Genomic DNA, 8,800 nt, shown 5'->3' with positions numbered 1-8,800 from the left:
ATAACAGGCCATCAGCATATCCTCTGCTGTGCCAGGGATACCCTCATTAAATGTCACCCAGCTGCTAAAGACTTTGTGTAACCAATTTTTGAAAACAGTAATTCCAGGATTTTGTTGACCTGGCTAACTTAGTGGCTTAGAGGAGCCCAGAAATTCTCCCAGAATACCTGAAGTCACAGCCAGAAGCACTACTTGAATTACAAATAAACCCAAGCTTTACAATGAACTATGTCCTATTATGTATTTTGTTGACTGTTAAATTGTAAAAAGACAGAAGAGGAGACACTCAGATACAGCTCAGTTTATTAAACAGAAAAGACCACTGCTAATTAGCACAACAAAGTTATCATATTCTCATGTCTTTTCTTGCCACACAAGCTAAGAAATGGACAAGTTAACTTGACACAAGGTTTATCTACCAAAATGTATGCCCAGTTAATTGACTACAAAAATCCTAAACTTCTTACTGATTTCTATTTCCTTATTTTACAAGTTAGCAAAAACAACAACAAAACACAGTAGCACCCATGACAACAAATAGAAGAGGAATCTTCTTTGATTTTCCTTAAAGTAACAGATAAATACGTAAACTGGGAAAATATGTACCAAGAACAGTTATTCCTATCATAGAACAAGAAAGCTTTTTGTCAGTGACATAGAAGATATGAAAAGGAGTTAGCAAGGCTACAGGTCATGGAGAGTTCAGCTGATATAAATAGCAGAGTAGCAGAAGTTTGCCTCAGAGTTTAGAGCAGCAACAGTGAACTTTAATAATTGTAAAGTGTTTAATAGAAATACCACCTTAACTAAATCTAGAGTTGCAGGCCTGAGCTATTGATCTCATAGTATTATATTGATGCATTATAGCTGCCGGGGACAGGAACACCTTATTCCAGGGAACAACCAGCATGCTGCCATGTTGATTTAACCTCTTCCTAACTGCAATGCTTTCAATACCTATAATCCAAAATACAGAGAGTACCTATGTTCTTCATCTATTTCTTCTCTGAACTATCATACCATAGCTGAGTGAGTCTGCAGTGTCAGCAACAATGCAGTTATATCTTTGATGATAAATTTTGGACTGTGTCTCTCCTGTTCTATTTATCAAACATTTTTTCCAGTTCCTCTTATAGCAAAAACAATGGCATCATACAGGTTAATCAGGAGCTTGAAAGGAAATAACTTTCGCTATAGCAATAGGTACAGAAAAGTAAAAATGCTGAGATAATTTCTGTGTCTCACAGCTTCACTAATTCTTTCAGGTTTGAGCTAATGTGAAATGTTGTGAGACCTCACTGTTCCATGAGAATATTTCCCCTTTTTCTTCTAAATCTGTTTTAAAGGACTTTAAATAAATTCACAACCACCCACCCTGATCCCCTGGGTTACCACAGTGTGCTACACATGTTGTGTTGATGCAGAAGTGCTGCACACAGGGTGTTTAAGGCAAAGGTGCCCAAATAAGCTGGTTTTCTGCAGCACCCCCCACACCTGGGGCTCTACAATCAGAGGCCTTACCCTCCCCAGGCACCCTGCCTGGGGTTTGTCTGCCTCTCCCACCATTGTGTCAGCCGCCCCTGGAATGCACAGGCGAATTCCTCGGACATGTCATCTCTTGAGTCCCCTTTCATCCTGTTGAGCAGATGGAGACAGGTGTTAAATCAGTGCTAGCACCCACCATACCACAGTTGCTGGTGGGGAAAAGGGAGAAGAAAAAGACAATGTTCCTTTTGTCCAGACTGTAATTCCTGTGTGAAGACAGAACCTGTTACTTCTTCATGTTCAGCCAAGCTATTTGCCACAAACTCTTTGTGCTGCATCCCCTGTTTTGGATGCCTCCAGAGACTAGGATGAATCTTTCTTCCCACAGTGACCAGGAATAGGTTACTTGCTAGCTGCACAGTGTAACAAAAATATTAAAACATACAGTTTTTAGTATGGTTGAGAGGGATTTTACTCCCTCTACCAGAAGAGACATGTCCTTTTCCCATTACCACCAAACCTTAAGAAACAAAAGACATTTCTGAACATCCTACACAGAAACAATGTTAACCTTGAAAGTGTTTGCATCTCTACATTGTGAAGCTTAAAATAAAAATAATCATGTTGAAATCTTTGGTATAAAGATGACAGAGTTTTCGACTTTGCCTTGTTATTTGTTTCTCATATTTTCTACTGCTCAAAACATTTAGTTTTATTCATAGCTAAAACACCTTTGAAAACATCTTTATAATTCTGGTTCCACATTCTAAGCAGTTCATTAAAACATCAGCCTTTAGTGCAATAAAACCCATGACAAAGTAAAAAAAAAATCCCTACATGAACTGCACTATGTGCACTGTTGAACTCACATGTAAAATGTGTGTATAACTGATTCAGGATTAAAGGGGGAAAAAAAAAAGGAACATGCATAGTTCTCAGTCATCCTCAACTATATCATACCAGCACAACACATACTCACCTGTGTACTCTGAGCAGTGGTGCCATTTTATGGAAACTTCTTTTCTAGTTGCTCGGCATCCCCTACAGCCTCCTTTCTTGGACACATGAAAAGCCTCCCTCCTAGGCTTAACAAATCTCTGCAAAGCAAATCAAGCCATTGCAATGAGATGCATCTGCTTCTTGCCACCCATCAGCTTTAATATCAAACTCCTCAACGCATCCTTCAGTCCTCCAGGTATCAGTGGGCATGGCAAAATCTCCTTGCTTCTATCCAAAAACTCCATGAAAGGTCTTTACCTAGACTGTAAGCTAGTCCTCTCAAAAAGGCTGGAGTAACAGCTACACTGTTGATGGTACAAGTCTCCAGGCAAGGTTGGCCATGTGCATCTATACATGGAGCGAAGCCTATGGCAGCTGTTCCATCATTGTGGCCCTGAGGGTCATCAACAGCATCCTGCCCCAAGACCACAGTATCTTGGCTTAGCTCTGAAGTTGGGGTGCTCCAGAAATAAAATCCCAGAGGAACTTCTGCTTGATTTCTGGCATTGCCAGAGGTGTCCTGAGCCACGAAGTTACAACCTGAGGGTAGTTATGCTAGCCCATGCCTGTCTGTATTCATCACTATGAGGGCCACAATACTCAATAGCATCTTCTCCATGCTGCCAATTGGAAAATGGCATTGGCTGTCTCACAAGACGTAGAAGTATGCTGGAATGAACTGAGGGAACATTGGGAGATACGTAGCTCAGTCCCCAGCTTGTGTTGTCTCCCTGCAAGCCATCATGGAGCAGCAGAACAGCGCACAATGGGGCACCCAACCAGATTTCCTTGGTGTATATGTCGAAATGTGGCAGTGTGGCATGGCAGCAGCTTAGCCAGTAGTTGCTGATACTTGCATGCACACTACTTGTGCAATAGAGGCTGCAGACCAGTTAATACAGGATACTCAGAAACTACAATAAGTGCCAAATATGAACGTGCCTCAAGTTGCAATGGTTGAGCCCTTCGCCCATCCCAGGCCCTTGGGTAGGTGTCGAAGGATGGCTCCACACCCTTCCTCCCCCACAGCTGCTCCTGAGCCAAGCTCTGGCCTGCCACGGGGAAGCACGAAACCTTTTGTTCAGAGATGGACTCTGAGAACTGAACTTGCATGGAATTAGCAGCCTGAATGCACACCTCAATTCAAATTTCCTGGGTGTGGGCTGAACCAAAAAATAATGGATTGAGCCAGAAACTACTCTAAATAGTCCCAAATGTTAGAGTTCAAATTCTGAGCAACTCCAATGTTATTGCTAAGCTAATCCTGCAGGTTGAGGTAACAGAGATCCAGCTTCCCTGACTTTCTGAGTGACATTTCTGAGACTTGGCCTTTTGCCCTGCCCTGCCTTCTATCTCGTAAAGACTATTTTTCATTTCCTTCCCTTTCTCTCTTCCTCATCCTTTTAACTTACCACCAGCATGTTTTATACATTTTTAATCTTTATACATAAAAAATTTCAAAAAATATTTCTAGGCTGACAGTTTCTCTTTGTATCTGTCATCTCCTATTACTCTCTGTGACATGACAGACCCTCATATGAATATGATGGATTATGACATGACACATGACACCAGTTACCCAATATTGTACCTCATTAGAGGAAACTGTAAAGGCATAAACCAGGGGTCAGCCCTTTCTATTAATCTCTTGTTCCTTTTACTACCATCATTAGGAGTTCATGTGATTGTTTCAGATTTTTTCCCCCATGGCCAATCTCTTAATTGTTTTTTATCACAGATAAGAAATAAAAAAGAAAAAAAAAAAAAAACTGAAAGGTTAAAACCCATCACACTCTTTGTGAGCACAGAAAGAAAATCTTTCGACATAGTCCTAGTTGATCCTTAATATTTGGAAGAAAAATAAGAATTTTTATATCCCTGACAGCACATCCTGGATTTAATTATTTCCTGACCACAGAATGGGTTGATCAGAATTACTGTTGGCCAGGTAAGAAGGAATCATCATGAAAGATGCTGGGTTTACTTTTGGCCACAGTTTGGAGAAGAAAAAATAAAAAAAAATAAAAAAAAAAAGACAATTCTCATATCACAGTAACATGTTTCCTGTCAAAATCTGCTGGAGAGAAAAAATGCAAATGTTGATGGAGGAAAGAAAGATTATTGTTGCTGTTGCTTCTAGTTTCTCCCCTACACTTGATAAATGGCATCTCTGATTTTTTCTTTCTAATTTTTACCTACCAAATATCAGCTCCTAATATGGCAGAATAAGCCTGAATATTGGCATGCAAAACTGTGTGTGGAAAGAAAATATGCCCAGTTTCTCATCTGTTTCTGTGGAGCTCATAAGTTCCAAGAATGGGAATGAGCTGTTACAAAGGTGGATATTTATTAGCTACAGTAGATAAACCTCAGTCTGATTTTCAGTTATCCCCGCTGACACTGCCTTTTTGTGTTCAGCGTGGGCATTCTCTGGGTTGCACTAGTATCTCAGACATGGCTAACAAACTCCTGCTCAATGTGGGGTGACTACAGGTCACGAAACACCAAGGCCGTCTTTCTATGTTTTATAAAAATTTAGTAGCAGAGAGGTTGAGTGAGAAGTGGATGTTTATAAAGCTGTAGGAAGCAGTAAGAGGCAAATAAATGAATACCAACAGCAGATTAGACATCTGGAAACAAGTTGCTAGCTCCTGCAGTTACAGCTGCAAACTATTATATGGCCAGTATTTCCCACTGGATAGAAGAGTGTATGCATATAGCTCAGGTGACTGAAGATATTCAGGAGGATGTCATTTGGGTTTCTTGATGACATCATTAAGAGATTTTGTGTGTTAAGAAGAACAAAACATTCCCCTGGAATTCACTGAATTGAACCAGTTACGACTGACAGTCACCACCCATCTGATGAAGGCAGATATTTGCATCCCCAAAACACACACTTAGCTCAGTTGGCACGCTTAATGTCCATCTCATTGGACAAGCTAAAGACTGAGTAATCATGGAAAAAGCAATACTAAGATTGCTTCAGGCTGGAAGGATCTTCTACTGACTATGCAGATGTGGAATGATGCTGTTTCGCTCTCACATCTGAAGGTGAACAAAATGTTCTTGCTCTTTTACATTGGCATTCCCTACATTTTCACAAGAATTAAATTCACTGTAAGAGAAGGGGAGAGTATTTTTAGGATTGGATTTACAGATGGACCTCATGGTCCTGTTACTGAGATTGCTATTTCTAGACAAATATACTCTACAAAGCAGAAAGCTAATTTTCTGTTTGTTAGTAAATGACACATGTTATACTGCAGCTCAGTGGAAGCAATCTGAGGCACTCACCTTGACTAATTGGTACAACTGTTTTGGGGATATGTAAACACGGAGAAGATTAGCTATATCCTCAAAAAAATAACTTTTCTGAACATTTGGTTGCATATTTCTGACTTCTGCTGGGAAAAAAAAAAAAAAAGCTACTAACCTTTTTCAATCTGCTGAGCTTTTTATCTTTATTGGCTATGTTTTCCACAGTTTCTGACAACTTTGATAGTCCATTATAAGGAACTAACTCTCTATCTGTGGGTTTTTTTCATCGTTAAGTGCCCCAAATAAGTAACGAGTTAACTATATAAAAAGCTTTTTCACTGCAGAATCTATGTTTTCCATTTATAATGGTTTTCTTTTGACATTGCAGGTGTTAAGAGCTGCCTAACTCAGCAGGCACTTCCCTAGTGAGGTGCCAGTAAATTCTGGCTTATAGGAAGCCTCACTCTGCAAAAAGATGTGTGCATTGGCAGACACCAGCTACCACATAATCCATCTGCAGGATTCATTTCCAGCACCACAGCTTTCCTTCATGCAGGTGATCCATTTTGACAGAGGGAATGATCCTGGACATCTACTCTATCTAACAGAGCCATAATCTCTTGTAAAAAAAATATAACAGTTTTGGATCTGTGGCTATGGGCTGTTTGAAACAGTAGGTAGTTTTGCCTCTTTGAGTATCTAAAGGCACTGGGTGCTTTCTTAAAATCTGTTCCGCTGCTTCCTAACCTTACTAAGGGCTTAAGTGTCTAGAAAACAAAATTGACCAAGAGGGTTACATTTGGAATTCCTCCCTGTTTTTCTCAGGTGGCCCATTAGACCTCCAATACCTAGGTAGGTGTCCAGGTCCCCCACTAAAGGAATGACTCCTGGTAAGCAGGACAAGCCCAGCTGAGTAGCAAGAACCAAAGAGCCAAAAGCAGGGCTTAAAGGGTCAGAGATGACTCTGCCTACTTCCAGGTTAGAAAAAGCCATTTCTTTTCACCAGGATTTATGGCCCTGAACCCCTTCTGAAAGCAGGCTAGGTCGGAAGAAGTTCTGGGGAGAAAAAAGTGGTGATGGCAATGGACATACTGTTAGCACCTGAACACTTAGATATCAGCAGACTACTTTAGTGGAGTCACGAAAAAAATATCAAAAGGCAAATTTTTCTCAACAGATTTGCATTCACTTTGGAGCCAATGAAAAATTAGTAGGGTTCTGTAAGTCAAAAAATGGATGAAAACACTCACCTAAAGTCCTGCATTTTTTTTTTAAAACTGGGAAGACCAGACATGGATGTCTGAAGCAGCTAATCCCACACCCAGTTTGAAGGACAGAGCTCATGTTTTACGTTCAAAGCTCCCCAGAAGAGGAACCAATTTCCAGCAAATCCAGTCCTTGCTTACTTTCTCTGCATTTTGCTACCAATTACTATAGGGTGTTCTAGAGTGCTAAACATGCTGCTAGGCTGCTTTCTGCTGATTTGTACCCTAAATTAGCTGCTGCCTCTCCACACAACATTTAGGTTGTCTAGCCCAACACTGGGATGATAATTCCATTTTGCTAGAAGGCCACATATAAGGATTAATTGTTGCAGCAGAGACTGAAGCACAATGCTTCTGATCAGATCAGTGTTGTAACAAGAGCCTAATCCATGGCACGCTGAAGTCACTGGAAATATTTCCACTAATACAAATGGATTCAATTAGGACCTGCAAATCTTTGGGGCAGACACTGCTTTTCAAGTTCCTTTATTAATGATAATGATATGTATCTCTTTAAAAACAAACAAATAAACAACAAAAAGAAAAGAAATATGACATTTGAAAGATAAGTCCTCATGTTTTAAATTGGTTGACACCAATACGGTCTTCCTCATAGGCTAATGTACACGTAGAACATAGGGTATGAGAGGCCCAACTATTTTTTTTATGTTTTAGGTCTGTATCTTTAAATTAATATTAGGCACTTTTATTCTATCACTTCATGGATTACATAATTTCTGAACCCTCAGAAGCCTGATACCCTGTCTACTGATCCATGGCTTACACGCCACCTTCAGATCTTTCTTATTTTAAAAATTAATGTGCTGATTTCAGTCATGCTTATAAAAAATTAGTCGCTCCCTCTAAGAAACATTATTGTTAATAATACTTCTGCAAAAATGGTACCGCTTAGCACCACTTGAACCATATTAAAAATGAGGAACACTGAAGTACAACTACCTTTAACAACAGATTCAGTATCTTCACTCAAAACTTGTGGTGTGCCTTACCTTGTAAGTAGTCACAGGGAGGGATTTATAAGAAAGAAGGTGGAGGAGAAGGGAGAACAAGAGGACTGTGGAAATTGATCAGCATGGCATGTGCTCTTGATCATGCAAGGACAAGCTGCAGCCTCCACCCAGCTCATGGTAGACCTGGCCTTGAGTAATACTGGTGTAAGAGGACTCACTGTAGGGAAGGAGAGATGTTGCAGCAGCATCTGGTCATTCATTAGGGCTGGAGAAGGCAAAGGATAGCTGAGTTTCTGTCCGCAGAGTAATTTAAAATTGTTCTCTCTATCCCAGTGTTGGCTACCCACCTGGACCCTCCTTGAAGCCTTTTCTTCACCCCTTTCTCGATCACAACCCCTCTGCCTCCAGCTGTTTGACTGTGGCAGGGAGGGAGGCAAGAGGCAGTTGGGCAGGCACAAGAGGACAGGGTCTGTAACATCTGCCTCCTGAGAGCTGAAACCACTCATTTTACTTTAAAACCTCCTTTGAAAGAAAGATGATCTTTCTCTCTTTGTTCTCAGTAAGGGCTGGGCTGTGACGCAGGTGCAATGCAGCTCTGGCACCGGCTAAGCTCAAGAGCCCTAAAAGCAGCTCCCAAGGGAGGGAGCCCAAGGCAGACAGCTGAAATCATTGAGGCAGAAGGAGTCTGCCCCAGGCCCTAAGTTACCTTCAATTTTAAAGTGGCCTTTTCCACTGCAAAGGATGGGCGTTAGGTCTTCACCACCGTTTCAGTCCTTATCTGAGCATCTACAACATGTGGATGAGCCTGCAAAGGGTCAC

At 40.9% G+C, this 8,800-nt stretch overlaps 1 long non-coding RNA gene across 1 annotated transcript; it reads right to left on the bottom strand.

Moving 5' to 3' along the window:
- Positions 1 to 286: 286 nt before the first annotated feature.
- On the bottom strand, positions 287 to 8,468 carry LOC110365714 (uncharacterized). Its single transcript, XR_002425433.2, has 3 exons — positions 8,329 to 8,468; positions 2,465 to 2,582; positions 287 to 1,635 (listed from the first exon to the last, which is right to left on the bottom strand). It is a non-coding gene; the product is annotated as an uncharacterized LOC110365714 (long non-coding RNA).
- Positions 8,469 to 8,800: the final 332 nt, after the last annotated feature.

The sequence above is a fragment of the Columba livia genome, chromosome 2, assembly GCF_036013475.1.
Source record: "Columba livia isolate bColLiv1 breed racing homer chromosome 2, bColLiv1.pat.W.v2, whole genome shotgun sequence".
Taxonomy (NCBI): domain Eukaryota; kingdom Metazoa; phylum Chordata; class Aves; order Columbiformes; family Columbidae; genus Columba; species Columba livia.
This window is presented reverse-complemented; position numbering and strand designations above follow the sequence as displayed.